Below are 20,159 nucleotides of genomic sequence, written 5' to 3'. Positions count from 1 at the left end.
CAATATAAATATCGACAAATTCTTTTATCCTTTTTTGGGTACCTTACTTATACCTAATGACCAAGTTAAATTATTGTAGATATGACATTCAATATAAATGTTGACTTTGCCACAACTTGGGTTGAGTCTAAAAAAAACGAAATGGTTTATGGTCAAAGTGCTATAATTATTTTTTTTTAACTAAATAATGTGATTGATTACATCATGACATACATCCATGTAATAACCACACCCATTAAAATTTCTGAGTGATGGACATATCAATTCATGAACCATTCCATCCACCCTAGTGGTAGAGTATATCACTTATCTTGGTCCAATTATATACGTATACATAGGAGTAATACAATTATCGAAATTCCCTACTGTGCATTATCAATTGTAAAGAATAATATTTAGCCTTGCACGTTGTGCTAAGATTTTCTCATGACTTCAATATGAAATCAAGTCATGTTTTTCATGCACTCCCTTCTCCAATTTTTCTATTCGTCCTAGAACAAGATCATTCTTGACTTGGATAGGCTTAATGTGGCATCTATATAGAACCACTGAACTCATTCTTGGAACTAACTACATCCAAATGTTCACATTGTCAACTATGCTAGTTGTGCAAGGAGATTTGTCATTGTCTTAGGCTCAATAAGTTGGACAAGGGCACAAAATAATCTTGAAAGGAAAGCATTTACAAAGAGAATTTCGTACATGGAGTGTTTCCAATACCCATGACATCCACTCTTAAAATCCAATCTCAAGAGCATTTTATACATGACAATATTGGGCTCCTCTAATGTTAATATTGTAAAGTTACAATAGTGATATAGGCACTCAAGTGTGAAATTTTTGAGTTTTTCCACTTAATTGATCGCATATGAGGAATTTCTTAAGTTCTTTCCTTGTATAGTCACCTATGTGTTAAAATGGATATGTGAACAAAACATTCCAAATATACAGAAACCAAAATTATTAAGGATATTCTTTTTTCATGCATAGATATCACACAAATGAAGAGGGAAACACATTTTGGCCATTAGATTATAAAAGATGGAGCAAATCCACTTCAATTATTGAATATTTTTATACCCCATATAAGTATTTAAATAGATTTAAAAGATAAAATATATATCTAACATTAGGAGAAACTAAAACAAGAAATCACAAGGAAACTGAAAAAAGTAAATGAGAGAAAAAAATTTAAGGAATCTCTACAAACCATACATACATGCCAAAAATAGTTCAACTCCCAATATATATTAGAAATTTCTAAAAAAAGATAAAATATAAATAGTAAATTACCCATTCCTTTGTAAAACAAACACTACACATAATAGAAGCCATTGATTATGTTGCCTCAAGTCACCTCTCTTTAGGAAGCCTTGATTCCAGAGGTGGAAGTACATCTTGAGATCTCCTGTAGTAATTGTTCTACTAATTTAACCAACACTTAGAGAATCAGCAAAGAAAAATAAATTAACAAATGTTTTTATCACTAAATAATAATTATAAATACTTGAGTGCACGAATACCTGAATGACTTCCTCTCGGTTTTGAGAATAATTTATTGGAGTAGTCTAATCTTTGAGAAACCTCCCTTAATTTGATTGAGCAGAATTGAATTCAACGTTGACTTTGTTGTTGCTCTGTTGGATTGAGGGAGGTTTGTTCCAAGATTATGCAAATCCTAATTTATTCTCTATTGAATAGGGCCAATGACATGAAGGTTTAAGCTTTCCCCCCGCGTCCCTCACATCGCTCTAAATCTCTAAGTATCAAATATATATACTAGAAAATAGTTGAAAGAAATACATTAAGATACATGCATAGACACTAGAAAAATATAATAAAAAATCATAAAGAAACATATGTGGCTTTGTACATAAAGAAATATATAACAATCATTCATTAACATATAACTTTCATTCATTGATTCATTAATCATAGACACAAAATACTTCATATCCATAAATTTTATCATTAGAAATGTGTTTCCATAATATGGTACATGATGTTTCTACTTATATAAATAGTTGAATAATTTTATTTTATTTTTATTTTTCTTTGAATGAATTGATAAAGGAAGACACATGTTCTTCACCTTAAGTTTTTATGGCCTCTACAAGTCTTCTTGATGTCTTGGTCATGTACTCATAATATCAAGGCTACTTCAAGTGAGGTGGATCATTAGCTGCAATAAGAAATAAATGCTAAATTGAAATATTTTGTTAATACTGTTACAAGTATTTAATTAATAAAGATAGAATTAGAGCATTCTTTACGTGCTTTAGTAGTGTAGGAAAGTAGATTAGTGTTGAATGTAGCCATATTTTCCTCTTCTTGTCTATGCTCATCCTCTAAATGCTTTGGAGTTGAAACAAGAAAGGTTCTAATTGATCTACCATTTTCAATTAAATTATTTTTAATTGTAATCCTCTTTCTACAAGAAGAAAAGGTGAGCCCACCCAATGATTCAAAGAATTCATTCAAAGGAAATATGATTGAAGTGTTAAATTAATAAGAATAATACATTTGCAATGTAATTATTTTCCTGGTGCACTAGTTGACACCATTGGAATGAATTCCCTATTCTACTCTTCTAGTAGACGATCCTCATGTACGTCATGTTCTTCCATTGAAAGCACAAAATTTATAAGTACACAATCATAAATGAATAAGTGAAAAAATCAGAAGTATAAAACTTATAAGTATGAAATTATTAAGTATGTGATTAATGCACAAACATATTACGATCATGGGAATCATCTGTAGCAATATGTTGGGTCTGCACCCCACTATCATGGGGATGCACGAGAGCACCATGTTCTTATCGCTGCAATACAATATCATTGGATTGATCATTGATATGGTTGCTCCCCTACTTAAATCAAGCAACACAATTAGTTTATGGAAGATATCAAACAAGATTGTATTTTGTAAGTAATGAAAGGTTAATGTGGATTGATTTTTATTTATTGTGTCCTTAAATTAGGATATTGGTCTTTGTCCTATGCTTATATGGTTATCAACAATAGCTTGAAAGTTGAACTTGAAACCAAGTCAGAGTTCTTCATCTATTGCCCAGGTTCCAAAATCATCACCATCCATTACATAAGAGTATTAATTATTGTTATCAGCTAGCATAATTACCAAAAAGTTGGAAGGATCTAACAAATAATATTGTTAAGATGTTTGGATACTTACAACTCATGATTTTAACTCTAAATAGTTTCCCTAACCTAGTTTGTGCTACCCATGTTTCTGAAGCCTTGCCTTGTTTTATTTGGAAGTGTCAAGTAACATATGAAAAGTTTCAATTATGTTATATACCACATTTTTATTTGAAACTAAAGAAAATTAAAAGTATTGAATTCAAAATGTAATTTACCATGGCGTACTAGGTGGTGCTTTTCCTACTTTTCTCATTTTCTTCATGTCTGCATCATTAATGAAGGCCTTCAATTCCCTCTTGGGATTCATTGGTGGATGCTGAGACCTATGGTTTTTTTGCAAGTGAACCCGATACAAATCCCATGCGTATTTTAAATATGTTTCGGTTATGGAGGTGACCGCACTTTTATTGAGATATATACCCCAAGTAGAACTTCAAGATAGTCCATAAGCTCTTTCCTCTCATTGGGATTTTTGGAATTCCACCTTTCATGTATGGTAGGCACAAAAAAATAACAACAGTGTCGTTCATGCGTGTATAAAACAAGTTATTTCCTACATCCAAAAAAACATGATCATTAGTTTGAAAATAATAATTTAGATGGTTTATGTTTGAGATAGACAACATGAAACAATTAAAACATTAAAAAATACCTTAGCTTTCTTCTTCCTTTACTAGAATTCCTTCGTTATTCACCAAAATTGTGGATGGAATCATTCCTCTTATAATAAAACATGTGATCCAGGAAATGAATCCATGGTGTCATAAATAGGGTCACCTTTCTCACCACCTCCAGAGATTTGTTGTGTGTTTTCCTTGGGGGATGTGTACTCATGGGTCCCTATTAAAGGTGTGGATGGAGTTTGACTATTGGGACTATGACCTATCAAAGCTGGAGAAATGAATAGCCTTAGACATACATGCTAAGCCGTAGTGCAAAGATGTTATGGTTTCTCTGTGAAAAAATCATTATAAGAGAAAAATATTTATTGATTAAGTAATGTAAAATTTAAAAAGAAAACTTTCATAATTCAAGTTATGACATCAAAAATCACTTTAAAATATTATTATTACCTAATATCTTTGAATATATTGCTACAAATTGTAGACCCTATCATTAATAAGAGGAGTTTGATCTCTAATTTTAACCAAATGAACAAGTTATTCGTTTACATTACCATAAGCTTATTGATTGTTATTGTTATCACATTAACTCTTTTTTTAATTTTTCTTTCCAGAAAATGCTGACAATTTCAGTGTGATCATTTTAGTCATAATAAATAGGAAAATCATCGATGATGGGGCTATCAATGTTTTAAGTGTTCTGATAATTTTTTATGAAAAAATTCTCTAACAATGGGCTTATCGGTGTTTCTGATAATATTGACAGATTGATTGTCACCACCAAAAATAGATTTATAATTTGGAATTTGGAATTGGGTTGACCACGTCAGCATCAATGATGAGGTCTGCAAGCATGCCACAGGTAAGTGTGATGTTAAATCATAGATATTTTTGTCGATGTCGGTGTATGGTTTTTCTATTAATCATGGTTTAAAACAAGTTTTCCACAAATCGTTATGATTTTCCCAAACTTTAATGATTTCCATTCTCCACTGTTAAACTCATTCCATTTTGAAAATCTGTGTTTTCATTTGTAAGTTTGGTTACATTGTTGTTCATTTAGTAATGACTGGCAATATGTCATCCAATTTCTCCTAGAAAGATCTAGGATCAAATCCCTAGGTTTTAATTTCCAGCTAAAGACTATGATGGGGAAAGGCAACAAGGCTAACTGGGATAAGCCCAAAGCATTGGATCCATTGGATATTTATCTTGATATCTTATAATAGTTTCAGCAGTTCGATTGGAGTGAGTTATTCCATCGTTGCAACGACTACCACGATGTCATGGCTCATTCATTGACTCAAAATTTCAATGGGAACTGGGTGTCAATCGGTGGGCTCTCCTTCCCTATTATAGATGAGATAATATTAGAGGCCACAACCCTAATAGTAGACAAGGAATGATTTCTTAGAACCCATGTGATGGCAAGGGTTGATGTGCCCTTATTTCTAAAGGAAGAATTCAAAAAGCGTAATTGGAGAACAGATGTTCAGAGGGAATGGCTACATGGTAAATGGCATGACTTGCTTCACATTTCTCATTAGTATTTCACATACGAAGTAAGATTCAACTAGGTAAACCTCTATCATTTCCATTGTCTTCCACATCTAGCTGGTCAGGTTAGGATGATCGACTGTTTCTGTTTATTGGAATGTCTCGGGCATATGGCAGCTCATTTCAAAACCATAACTGGCCCTTCTCCCCAATTTATCTACCATAAATCCATCATTAAAATTTTGATTGAAAACCAATTGACAAAGGAAGGAAGAACTTGGAGCCACTTCCTGTATTTGTGATGTTTTCAACCTAAACCCCCTAAAAATCGAAGAGGAAGGCCAAAAACTATTAAAAAGGGGAAAAAGACTCAAGAAACATCCCTTATTGAGCAAAATCCTAGCTAGAAACACTCAAAGGTCCCTTCTATATCCTATGGCCCTAAAATTCCCAAAGTCTACCAAAGAAAGAGTGACAAGCTAGACCCTACATCTCCTGTAAACTTATCTTGTGTTATGAGTTCTCCCTAGGTCATGAGTTCACCTGTTGAAGCCTCCCCTGCAAACAAAACTATACCAGAGATTATGAAAGGCAAAGAGGTCGAAGTTGAGACCCAAGCTAAGGAAACATTGTTTGAAACTTTTAAAGGAAGAAAAATACCCCATATAAGGCCAACAAACAAATTAAGGTTTAAAATAAAACTAAGAAACAACCCATATTTGGCCAAGGAGGTAATTGATGTAGATAATCTTCCATCGAAGCACCTAATCATCAATAGAAAGAAGATTGCAGGCTCTAAGAAGAGAAGAGACAAAGAAAATATAAGAAAAGGTCCTATGGTGACAAGAAAATCAAATAAACAGAGGTTGGAGAAGGTGGATGTTCTTCTGAAAGAAGCTAACACCCTCACCTGGAGGCTTGAGGTCATTTTGAAATTTTTGGTTATGAACTTAAGAAACAACATTTTTGCCTTTATTTTTTATAGTATGATTAACAACTTTTTTATCTACAACAGAGCGGGGAAGAGATGACATTCCCACTTTCAATGATTTTGAAAGAAGCAAGGAGTGTTGACATCTCTATTGTTAATGATTTTGAGAGGGAGTGCCGCCATCTCCATTGTGAGCAAAATTTTGACAAGTAAAAATGCTAACATTCCCACTATTAGTAAATTCTAAAAATAGTCAGAAAGGAAATGCTAACAGTTAGTTTGTTGATGAAATCTCCAATTCAGAAAAGCAAAGAAGCTGAAAGTGGTAGAATTGCCGAATTTCAACAGGAAGCCCGTGGGAAAAGAATGATAACATAAAAGAAATTTTGGTCAAAGGTTGAATCTGTTTGCAGAGGGACCTGTTTGCGAGAAAGTATTCAGTTTTATCAGTCAGGGACCTATTTCTATTTTCAAGGAATATATTCTAAAGATACTTTTCTTTACCTATAAGTTACCATATATTCCAGCAAATATTTTATTTTAGAAAAAACTTAATGTAATTAAAGATATTTTCCATATGCATGAACTTAGAATATTTTGATATTTTTGGATTATTGTACTTAAGTTTGAAACTATAAATCATATGATTAATTGATGTAATTTCTATAAAGAAAATTTCTAAAGAAAGTAAAAGGGTTTGTTTTCATTGTAAAAACATTAGTATTTTGCTATATTGGAGTAGATACTAAATATATTACAGTTTTGATGAGCATTTGCAAAACAAATAGGTGATGTAGTTCCATGTTTGTTATTTTTTTTTTATGAAAAATATTCTTCATGTCTAGAAAAGTTAGTATCTAAGATTGGGATTCATTCATGCTCGTTTCTTTTATTTCCCAATCATTAGTACTTGTTTCTTCTATCAACTATAACTATGTTTTCTTTTCAATTCTCTTCTTCCAAATTTCTCAAATTGTCAAAGGAGTTATTGCCACCCTTCTTTTTTGGTCCTGCTCATTATATTTGTAGCATCATTTGGTAAAAATTCACTCCATGCCCAATGGTGTGTTTTATATACAACCCTACCAAATTTCATCCTACAAACTAAATCTGGCAAAAGAGCTTAAAGTATAAAGCCTACTACTACAGTGACCTAGGGTAGATGTGTTTTAGGGAGAGATCCCTCTCCAGGTTGAACGACCAAATTTCAACCTGAAAGAGGTTGGAGGTTACCTTAGAGGTTTTCCTACAATTAGGTTTCCTCTAAGAGATAAATTTTTGTCATCGTTGTCGAGGAACGAAAGGAATATTTTTCCCCAAATGATTTGATTGTTGAAGATCATATCTCTGAGGGGAAACAAATATTTGTATATGAGTTTGGTTGCAAGATGTTTGCTTTGGCAACTCCACATTATAATCTAAAGTGTTCTTATTGATATATTTCTGGCTCATATAGGCACTTATACTTGGAGGAACCCTGATCCAAATCCATCCCAGATTTTGTCAAGCCCAAAAACGTTATTAAGGAAAAAAATCTCCTAAGGGATCATGTATGGTCAATTTAGAAAGTTATTTCACTCTACTTGCAAATATTCAAGATTTTGAAGACTTTGTGTTAGATATTAAATTTGAAAGTAATTTACTCATATCTATGTCGAAAAGTATTCTATTACATATTTTTCTTCATCCAACAGATCTTAAGACCTTTACCCATGGGCCTTTTATCCCATAAGTAGACCTATTACCACAATATTTTGAGATTTGGTTTCATTTCTAGAAATTAGAACATACAGTCGAAGAACTTCGAAAAGTTGCTACTAGATCTCAAACTTTTCCTTATTTCATCCCATATTTATTTACCTGGACTACCCATCTACCCTATGCAGGATTCGAAAAGCATATTCCATCAACTACTATCACAACAGTCTTAGTTCCTCTGACATTCATTGTCATAACTCATATTGTTAGTGTAGTTTCACATCCCATCCCTATGGCTTCCTAATATGCACCTTAGGATCTTGGAGGTCAGATATATGATCTCCCTTTAAATTATTGATAATGTATGATTTATTTAGATGGTACTAGGTATTATACATCTCAGCATCATGTAGACAAGCTTAATGACTTTATAGATGTATAGGATGTTGACCACGAGGATGCTAAATTGAGACCTTTTACACAAAGTCTATCAAGAGAGGTAAAGAAATGTTTCAGATCTTTACCTGTTGCAAGTATCAATACTTTCCAGTAGTTCAAACATTTTTTTTTCACTAGATGGGAAGTGAATAAAAATCCCCTGCAAATCTTGGCTGAATACGATGCTCTTAAAAGGAATCCATGGGAATCTGTCAAAGAATTCACAACTATATTTAATAATGTCTATAATTTGATTCTAGCTAAGATCAAACCTCCACACAGATTATCTTTGGTACACTATCCTGATGGATTTGATGCCGAGTTGGCTTATTGTCTTTGTGAGAGAAATCATGCTACTTTAGAGGTAATGCAGAGTAATGAAATTGGGGTAGAAGTCAATTTGTTGGCGAAGAAGGAAAAAATGAAGACCAAAAGGAGAGTGGTTCCAAAGAAGAATCATCTTCATCTCCTGACATAAAGTTTGATGTGATGCTAGAAGTTGGTGGATAAATTAACTCCTCCCCAAACTGAAAATGAACCTCAAGTGAAGAATCCAAATTTGAGAGGACCCCAAGTTTCTCAAAATCGTCCTAGAGAGAAGAAAGGTGTTGAAGAACAAGAAACTATTATTCGGCCTCATTTTACAGAATATTTCATTGATGATGATTCCATTGATGAAGAAGATCATCAGAATGGGTTTTTTAATGATAAATATACACAAGTATTTGCCACCAAATAATAACATGACCTTTCTCTTGGATTCTCCAGCGAAAAGGACAACATTAACATTTCTGACTTAATAGTTTATCAACTAGGCTATAATAATGAAGTAGCATATTTTCAAAGGAACTACAATCTCAGGAGATGGAATGTTCCTATCAAGATTCCACCACAAAAGACAACAACTAAAAAAGAAGTTGAACCTAGGAAAGAGATATTGAAAAAAAAAGAGGAGCCTAAGAAGCACAATCCAAGAAAAGTAGAAGAAGAAGAAAAGGATATCAAGGATTTAGAAAAAGAACAATCAACATTTAATCTAGAATCTGAAATTAGTAAGTTGAAAGTATCAATTCCTTTTCTAAACTTTTAAGAAATGAGCAATACAGGAAAATAATTTGTACTATGGTTAAAGGTTCAGGAATAGATCAAGTCAATGTAAATTCAAAAAATTATTTAAACTTAGATGATGATGCTCCTGACTTTGTTTTTAGTCCACATGTGACCAGTATAAACGATGATGATCCCCCTTTTAATGTAACTCTTAATATACATGATATGATCCTTAACAACGCCATGTTAGACTCTAGAGCTTAACATAACCTCATGCCTAAGTCAATCATGGACTATCTAGGACTCCAAATTACAAAAACCCTATAAAGGTTTGTTCTCTTTTGATTCTAGAAAAGTAAAATATCTAGGGCTGATAAAGGATTTAGTTGTCACCTTAGCTCAGCTTCCTACTAAGAGTGTAATGATGGATATAGTGGTAGCAGACATTCCAGCTAGATTTGGCATGTTGTTATCTTGATCTTGGGAAGCAATATTGGGAGGAACTTTGTAGATGGACATGTCTTATGCTTCAATCCTATTTTTTGGGGAAATGAAAAGATTATACCGAGAGGTCCGAATGGCCTATATGTTGAGTAGTAGAATCCAACCAGATAATCATCCTATCTATGCACTAGATATATAATTTGGATCACAAATTTTCTTCAATAATTGTTGCTTTTAGGAAGAAATATCAGCAAAATATGAGATTAATGTTTAGCAACAGTAGGTTCATAAATTTTTAGATGAAGTCTGGAAATTGTACTTTGATGACTCAAGTTGTGGGAACAGTTCTAGAGCAGGAATATGGATTATTTCCTATGATTGTACAAGCCAATTACATTCATTTAAATTTTTTTTTTACTATACAAATAATGTGGAATAATATGAAGATCTCATTATTGGGCTAAATCTGGTAAGAGAGAAAAGGGTGAAGAAAATCTAGATTTTAGAGATTCAGAGTTTATTGTGAACCAAGTAAAAGGTACCTATCAAGCCAAGCATCTAAGAATGAGATCCTACATAAATGAGGTATGTGATTTATTGTCTAACCTCTTTTTCAGAACATGAAATCTCGCTGGTATCAAGAGACGAGAATGGAATTGCAGACTCCTTAGCAACAACTACTAGTGCATTCAAGATTCCAATTTATCTTGATGAAAAGTATGAGATCAATGTTAGACATAGGCATTATATTCTAGATAATACTAGGCACTAGAACGTGTTTGAAGACGATCAACAAATTAAATATTTCTTGAAAGAACAAATGAATTTCTCAGTACTCCAATTGACAATCATGAAGATGAAACTACGGATAAAAATTTTGAATCAACAGTCTTTTTGAACACTCTTGTTGGACAAGAAATTATTCAATTAAGTAACAACCTAATCCTGAGAGTCTTGGCTCCTTTAGCAAGGTTGTTTGATTCCAATGATGTGGCAGTTAAGAAAAGAATCGTGCCAAGTGGAGGTGAGATGGAAGATTACAATTTGGGAACTAAGAATGACCCAAAGATAGTCAAAGTTTCTAATACTTTGAAAAAGGAGCAAAAACCAAAATATGCAAAATTGTTGAAAGAGTTTGTTGATATATTTTCTTGGAGATATGAAGATTTGAAGATTTATGATCAGACCATCATCCAACACACTATACCACTTAAGGAAAATGAGAAACCTTTTAAACAAAAGTTAAGAAGGATCAATCCGAAGCTACTGCCACTGATTGAGAAGGAAGTAAAAATATTGTTAGCTGCAAAAATCATCATTCCACTCATATTTTCAAATTGGATAGTAAGCTTGGTGCAAGTGAGAAAGAAGAGTGGGAAAAAATTGTCTATGTGTAGATTTCAAAAATATGAATAAAGTCTCATTGAAGGATAATTATCCTTTACCAAAAATGGATCACATTTTGCAGAAGGTGGTTGGCGCGGAAAGGATTTCTATGCTGGATGGGTTTTCAGGATATAATTAAATCCTGGTTGACCCAAAATATTAGGAAAAGACTGCTTTCACCATGCCATGGGGTACATTCATGTATTCCAAGATGTCATTTGGACTCATGAATGTCGGAGCTACTTTCCAACGCAATGGATATAACCTTTGTTGACGAAAGAGATAAGTTCGTGGTAATTTATCTAGATGACATCATTGTTTTCTCAAAATCTGAATCTGCCCATTTGAAACATTTGAGGATAGTTTTTAACAAGTGTAGGAAATTCAGAGTTTCTCTAAATATGAACAATTCCCATTTCACCATGAAGGAAGGCAAGCCATTGGTACACAATATCAAAGGAGGGCATCCATATTGACCCCAATAGAATGACAACAATCCAAAAGGTTGAGCAGCCAAGAAATAGGAACGAGGTGCAATATTTCTTAGGTAAAGTAATTTTTCTTCAGCGTTTTATTCCAAATTTTGCATAAAATTTAAAAGTAATGTCAAATATGCTTAAGAAAGGGAGCGGGATTAAGTGGACTGAACAAGAAAAAGAGTCTTTTAATGATATCAAAAGATATTTAGGCCAAGCACCTCTACTCATTAGTCCATATTTTTCTAAGGATTTTATATTTTTTTCATTTGCCTCTGAGCACACCATTTCTGGTGTTTTACTTCAGAAAACTCTGGCAAGTCGGGAAAAACAAATATCCTTTTCTAGCATGGTATTAAGAGATCATGAACTGAAATACAATATACTGGACAAACAAGCATATGCATTGATCAAGTCACTTAAAGATTTTAGGGTTTTTATTCTACATTCTCATGTGATTGCCTATGTGCCAGATGTTGCAATTAAAAGTATTTTAGTACAACCAGACAATGATGGAAGAAGAGGGACATGGATTGCTAAGATGTTAGAATTTGACTTAGAAATTAAGCCTACCAAACTAATCAAAGGACAGGGTTTGGCTAGACTTATGACTGAAACAAATCTTGACACTTTTGGTGTGATTTGAATTTGGAATTATCAAATTTTCCAGATAAAGAATCAATGGTTAAAGCACAAGATTGTTTCAAAGAATGTGTGTGGTATGCTGATATTATTTACATTCTACAAAATCTACAAGCACCATCAGGGATGGATAAGACTCGAGCTAGATTTTTGAAATTGAAATCTGTCAAATATTGTCTTTTAGATGGTTATTTGTATTGGAAAGATCCTCACGTTAGGGGAATTTTGAGGTGTAAAATGGACCTCCTAAGGAAATTATAAAATAATAGTGGAAAGAATAAAATATGATTAGATTACATCATCAAATTTCAGAGGGAGAAAAGAAAAAACTACCTTTTCAACTTGTATTTTCAACCAATCTCCCTATGGGTTTACTCAAATTTGATGTGGGAACACTCGTTGGATGAAAAATTAGATTCCTCATCCAAGGAGTACCCATATTAAATAGTTTTGATCGACCCTGATACATAAAAACTCAAAAATACATGAAAAACGTTATTGCAATCACGTTTTTTCATGTATTTCTCATTTTTCCTGTAGTAGGGGGTCCATTGAAAGTATGCAACATGCGTAATCATTGGATGAGGAATTAAATTTTGCATGCAACGAGTACTCCAGCTCAAAATTAGAGTAAAACTTAGGGAGATAAGTTAAAAATACAAGTTGAAAAGTAGTTTTATTATTTTATTATTTTTTAATCTTTTTACTTTTTTAGCCCAAAATGGTGAATTATCCCCCATGGTTGACATCATCATATTAAATCCTATTGCTTCTTATAAATTTTATTTTCATTGTACATTTTTCTTAGGAGGCCCATTTTAGACCTCAAAAGTTCTCTAATGGGGTAGCTTATAAAACTTCTTGCTAGAAGATGAATCTAAAATAGTAATTAAATATTTCCATGAAGGAGCCCGTAGAGGGCAACATTACTTGAAGGCTACCGCAGATAAAATTTTGAGAGATGGATTCTATTGGCTTGTTAAACACACATGGGTAGCAAGAACAATATGAAAGATAAATCATGAGAGTACATTTTTTATTAACAAGAGATATACATTTATAGTACAATATGTGACCGTTGGGTTTCACATCCCAAGGTCTCTTGGACTCCTTTTTTCCATTCGGCTTCCACACTAACCCATTGAGGATTAGGTGTCCAACATTCCCCCCCTTAATCTGAAGGGTTATGTATGAGTCCAAGAAGAGAGCTGTAATACAAAATGTGCAAAAAATGCATGGCAGCACTAGGCTGAATGTGCTCTATGAAATGTTGGTATAAAGGGCAGTGGTTTAAGGATGACCACCAACACTGGAACGCTTAGTGCAGTTCCCGGAACTCTTCCAAAACTGGCAAGAAACTAAAGTCTTCTGCTAGAGGAAGTGCTCCTATTGTTTTAAAGAGGGAAACCTTCAACCATGAAAGGGAGGTCTCACCCCGCATAAAAGGGAGAACTTCAACCTAAAAAGGGAAGTCTCAACCTGTGATGGTTTAAGGATGACCAACAACTCTGGAATGCTTAATGCAATTCCTGGAACTCTTCCAAAACTGGCAAGAAGCTGGAGTCTTATGCTAGAGGAAGTGTTCTCAATTTTGTTCCTGGAATTCTTCCGAAACTGGTAAGAAGCTGAAGTCTTCTGCTAGAGGAAGTGTCCCAGATTTCCAACTGAAGGCATGTTCACGGACATCTTTGTCTCTGGCTAAAACTCTGAAACTGGTGTAGCAAGTTGTGGCTCAGACTCGCTTGATGTGACTTTGAAGCTTGTAGATGACCATCATTTCCCCCCTATGAGATACAAGGTGAGATGATGGAGAAAACTCAACTGCAAGACTGTTCAATACTTTGGAACAAGTTCTAACATGTGTTTGGAATATCTTCTTGGCTGTTGATGCCCATTGCCAAGAAGCGATCCATCCAAGATGAATCTTTATTCTTGTAGGACGTTTGTTCCTTAAGCATCTGTGTGAAGAATGACTGGTTTTATGACAGTGCTTACATGGATGAAGATCAAAACAATGATCTTTCAAATGGCCAACTCGGTCACAGTGTTGGCATTTCACAATCTGTTGTTGTTGTTGTTGCGGTGGAAGAGGAGTAGAATCTAGAATAGCTAGAGGTGAACTGTCATGAGGAGCAGGTTAACTGTCATGAATAAATCCAGCACTCTGAAACTGAATGGGCTTTGAGTAGTCTGGAATATGAAAGGACAAGTCCTTGTCATATCCAAGACCAGTTCTATGCTTGTTGTGGACAAGCTGTTCCCAAGGTCTGATGATGGGCCTGGGAAGTGCAGACTGAGTTTCTACATCTACATGTACAACTGCTGCTTTATTTGAATGAACGGTAACATTATTGACTTGCTGTTGATGCGTTGCAGTCTCAATGTTCTAAACAGAAACATGTCCAGAATGATGATTCCTCTGTTTTAATTCTTCTTGTTGTAGCTGAGATTCAAGCTGCAAAAAATCAATCTTTTCCTGTGCATTTTGTAGACATGTCTGAATTTCTGAGAGAGATCCTATGCTAATTTGTAATGTGTCATCAACAGTAGATTGTATAAGAGTTTTCATGAACTCTAATACTTCACTGATTCTGGCCATTTTTCTTTAATGTTAGATTTACACCTTAAAAACTGATCACAATTATTACTTAACGCAGAAAAGTAAGATCCACTCACAGTACACAGCAATATCTTGTATAAATGTGCAGCAAATGAATCAGGAAATCAATGCATATATATGTAGACAGAAACTATAATGGGTTTTAAATACAATGCCACAATTGGGGCAACAACAACTGCAAACTTGCTTGGATCCTTCAAGTACTCCTTCAGAAATGATGGCTATCAAAACTTCAATAATTATAACACCATGTCATGGGTATTGGAATGAATCTCTAGCATGCTGAAACAACAGTGATAGACCTCCTTACATGTCCAAATACTTAGAAAACTGTATAGTGCTGGTCATATATACCATAGCATTTTACCATGACCTTTCAAGAGCCTTCCAACTATGCACAGTTTCAGGAAAACCTCCAGGATATTAGAGAATACTCGCCCCTGCTTTAGATGTATATGCAACCAATTATTAAGGAGATTTGACTCTTTGACAGTGATAAAATTTTCCCACAAAGGACAACTCGAACACAAACTGATAGAACTTGATTTGAAGATGCTTTTAAAACATTTGATTTTAATAATATATCGGCCTGCAACGTATATTATTTTTCATATAATACCAAGAAGTCTTCTAACAATGAAATACATACTCCAGGCTCATAAACAGAAAGCAAGACTCGAAGTAGAAAGATGGCATGCTCCATCAGCTACAGGTAAGCATGCCCATTTGCCAACCTACATGACATATAATAGTCTTGGTGTCCATTACAGCATGAAGACAACTGAAATGTATTAAAGCTTTTCTGAGGGATCTGGCGATGGACCAAATGATTTTACAACTTTTACTTTGAATGATAAGAATAGGTGCAGTCAATTTGGGTGTAACAATCAAAACAAAGACCGTAAACGCACAAGGATTTTCATGAGAACAGCCATCTTGGCCACTGATAAAGCCAGAACTCCACTTACTGATTAATACTGTGTCACTTCCACAAATTCTCTCAGTTTTGGCATTCTCGTTGATACCAAAAGGCCTGGAAATGACTCCCTGTCGGATGCTGCAAAACTGAATGTTCTTTGCAAGATAGAGCCACCACCACCTCGTGAAACGATCACAGACTTAGACCGGCTCAATCACACGAGCTCTGAATCGTTCATTCACGCCTCTGATACCAAATGGGGAGCGTTAAAGTGCTGGACAGTGTTTAAAATATGGGACAACGTTAAAATGGAAATGCAGAGACCCTTCTGCTTTCAACTGATATACCGCAGGCAGAACCATATACTGCAGGCAGAACCATACACTGCATTCAACGCATTCAAATGGAAACGCATTCAAATATACCGCATTCAATGGTGAATGCAAGCGTTAAGCATAAGATAGTTTTACCATTATACCACTTTTGTACCAAATGGGCAGCGTAACAGTAGGAAATACCAAGTGTTCATCAAACAGTTGTTTTCTACATCTCAGCTGAAACACAAGTCGACTTTTGAAAACTCCCCTCTACACATCTACATTAAAAAATTACTGTTTCATCAATTTAGGACAGACAGAATCCTGACAAATTCTGCATCTAGATCAACCTCAGTTAGTTCAATGCATATACCAAGTCAGTTTCAATGCATACCATGTCAGTTTCAACGCAAAGACAAACTCTAATATAATGCACAACGTTAATATTATTCAACACCAACAAAGCGTTGTATAGTTCAACACCATTCAAATGTCGATACCACTTCCATACCACATTCAACAGTTACCATGGTAGGAAACGCAGCGTTAATACCATTCTATACATACCGCATTCAACATATTCAAACGTTGTGTTAAAATGTTGATACCACACAACAATTCAAACACATTCAAGATGACATTTGAACAACGCATATACCATTCTAACACACAGCGCACAGCATTTCAACAGCCATTCAATAACGCATTCAATACCACAGCGTTAATATTCAAAATGCATTCAACACATGATTCCAAGTGTTAATATGATTCAATACCGCATACCAGGAGCTGGACCTTCATTGATGGTGACGTATCTCTACTTTACTTTGATTCCATGTCAGCGTCAGCGCTAAAACAAGAAATGACAGTGCTATAAAAATTGACAGTGTGGACAGATGTGCAGCGCTGGCAGAGGTAGGTTATTTCAGGACAGAGGGGAATAAGGCAGAGGCAGAGGCTAGGACAGAGCACATGCAGTGTTAGGAGCAGCTAATTATATAGAGAGCAGACACCAGAAGCAGTATAATCAGGTTGCAGCTAAAATTGAGCTGAAGAAATATTCATGAGAAAATATTCATGAATTTCATGGCAGAAATAAACTGCATAGAAAGGCCATAAAACAAATGGCTCAAATTAATTATGCAGAGCAGGAATAAACCTGGCTCTGATACCATGTTAAACACACATGGGTAGCAAGAACAATATGAAAGATAAATCATGAGAGTACAATTTTTATTAACAAGAGATATACATTTATAGTACAATATGTGACCGTTGGGTTTCACATCCCAAGGTCTCTTGGACTCCTTTTGTCCATTCGGCTTCCACACTAACCCATTGAGGATTAGGTGTCCAACATTAACCTTTTTTTTTTTTATATTAGAAAAGAAGTGGTAGCCTATTATAAATGTTAGTTGTTTGAAGGTAAGTCAAAACTAATGTCTCTACGTTTGAAACATGTTTCTGTACAGGCACCATTTCAGCAATGGGGCCTTGACTTCATAGGCAAAATTCATCTGACATATTCAGTGAAACACAGATGGATTTTAATGGGAACATATTACTTTACCAAATGGATTGAAGCACTCCCAAGCAGGAAAGCCACTGATCTCATGGTTATTCAATTTCTAGAAAATATTCTTTCTAGGTTTGGTTGTCCGAAGAGAATTATTACTAATAATGCACAGTGTTTCAAATCTAAGAGGCTAGTAAAATTTTGTGATGATTACCATATCAAACTTAGTCATTCTACAACCTATTACCCTCAAGGTAATGGACTGGCCGAATCCTCAAATAAAATCCTTATCAGAATTATTAAAAAATTGTTAGAAGATAATAAGAAGGCTTGGCATACAAAACTCAAGTTTGCCTTATGGGTAGACATGATTAGTACTAAAAGGTCAATTGATACTACTCCTTTCAATTAGTGTATGGTGTTGATGCTACATTTCCTATTTCAATTGGCATCCCTGTTATGAGATATTTACAGGAATTAAGAGAAGAGCCAAATCATCTGCAGAGGAGGATAAATCAGTTAATTGAGGTACAAGAAAATAGAGAGAGAGTGTATGAAAAATCTTGGGAAGTTCAAGATCAGATCAAGAAATTTTTTGGCAATAAGACTAAGGAGAATGACTTTAAATGCTAAGACTTAGTTTTAAAACGGGATGCTCGTATTCAGGAAAAGGGCAAGCATGGGAAGTTTGACAACATTTGGAAAGGACCATACAGAATAACAACTTTATTGGGTAAGAACAATTTCATTCTAAAAGATCTACAAGGATTAGTGCTATCAGGAGTCAAGTCAATGGACGATTCCCGAAACATTACATTTCCTAAAGACAGAGGATAATTTTAAGAGTTCATCATACATGTCATATATCTTCATTTGAAAAAACATGCAAGTGTGGATGAACATTTTGAGGAACTTGAAGCTCAAAGAGAAGCCCTTAAGTTTATGATAATGTTTATCAAAAGAATAAGTTGTTTTACAATTGGTTATGTTTCTTTTTAATATAGAGTGTGTAAAAATAACATTTTTTAAGAGATGATTTTTTATTTATTTTTAGTTAGCAAAGTTTTTGTTTTGAACAAGTCTTTTTTAATAAATAGGCTACTAGTCTATGGGGTTCTTGTTGCATCATTGAGTGACAACATGCTTGTGGAGTGAGCTGTTATCACATTAAATCTATTTAAATATATATATATATATATATATATATATATATATCTATATATATATATATATATATATATATATATATATATATATATAAGAAATTGTTGACAGTTTCAGTGACAAAATTTTAGTTTTAATAAATAGGGAAATCATTGATAGCAAGGCTATCAGCGCTTTAAGTGTTCTAATAATTTTTTCTAAAGAAATTTGTTGAAAACAAGCTTATCAACATTTCTGGTAAAATTGACAAGCCGATTGTCAGCGCTAAGAACAAATTTATAATTTGGAATTTGGAATTACGCTGACCACTTCAACATCAATGATGAGGTCTGTAATCATGCTGTGGGTAAGTGTGAAATTAAATCATAGTTTTTTCCATGGCCATCTATGTATGCTTTGTTTATTAATCATGGTTTAAAATGTGCTTTCAGAAAATCCTTATGATTTTCTGAAATTGTAATGGTTTCCCTTCTGCATCACTAAACTCATTTCATTTTTCAAATTCATGTTTTCATTTGTAAGTTTGGCTAAAATGTTGACAGTTTCAGTGACAAAATTTTAGTTTTAATAAATAGGGAAATCATTGATAGCAAGGCTATTAGCGCTTTAAGTGTTCTGATAATGTTTTCTGAAGAAATTTGCTAAAAACAAGCTTATCAACATTTCTGGTAAAATTGACAGGCCAATTGTCAGCACTAAGAACAAATTTAAAATTTGGAATTTGGAGTTACGTTGACCACTTCAATGTCAATGATGAGGTTTGCAATCATGTTGTGGGTAAGTGTGAAATTAAATCATAGTTTTTTTCATGGCCATCTGTGTATGCTTTGTTTATTAATCATGGTTTAAAATGTGATTTCCCAAAATCCTTATGATTTTCTGAAATTGTAATGGTTTCCCTTCTGCATCGTTAAACTCATTTCATTTTTCAAACTCATGTTTTCATTTGTAATTTTCGCTACTTTGTTATTTATTTTCTAATGACTGGAAACATATCATTTGGTTTCTCCCGCAAAGATCAAGGACTAAATCCCAGGATTTCAATTTCTAGTAAAAGACTGTGATGGGGAAAGGTGGCAAGGCTAATTGGGATGAGCCCAAAGATCCAAATCTATTGGAGATTTATCTTGATATCCTGTAGCAGTTTTAGTAGGCCGATTGGAGTGAATGTTTCCACCATTGCACCTGTTATGCCCCTATACCAATAGGTGTCATATATCATGATTGACTTGATGAGCTATGTAATATGTTCATACCTTTACTTGTTGCAAAGG

Source organism: Pinus tabuliformis, chromosome 2_2, assembly GCF_031772625.1.
Source record: "Pinus tabuliformis cultivar Carrire ecotype Pingquan chromosome 2_2, CPIR1, whole genome shotgun sequence".
NCBI lineage: Eukaryota > Viridiplantae > Streptophyta > Pinopsida > Pinales > Pinaceae > Pinus > Pinus tabuliformis.
The sequence above is the reverse complement of the archived record's forward strand: the minus strand, read 5'-3'. Positions refer to the sequence as shown.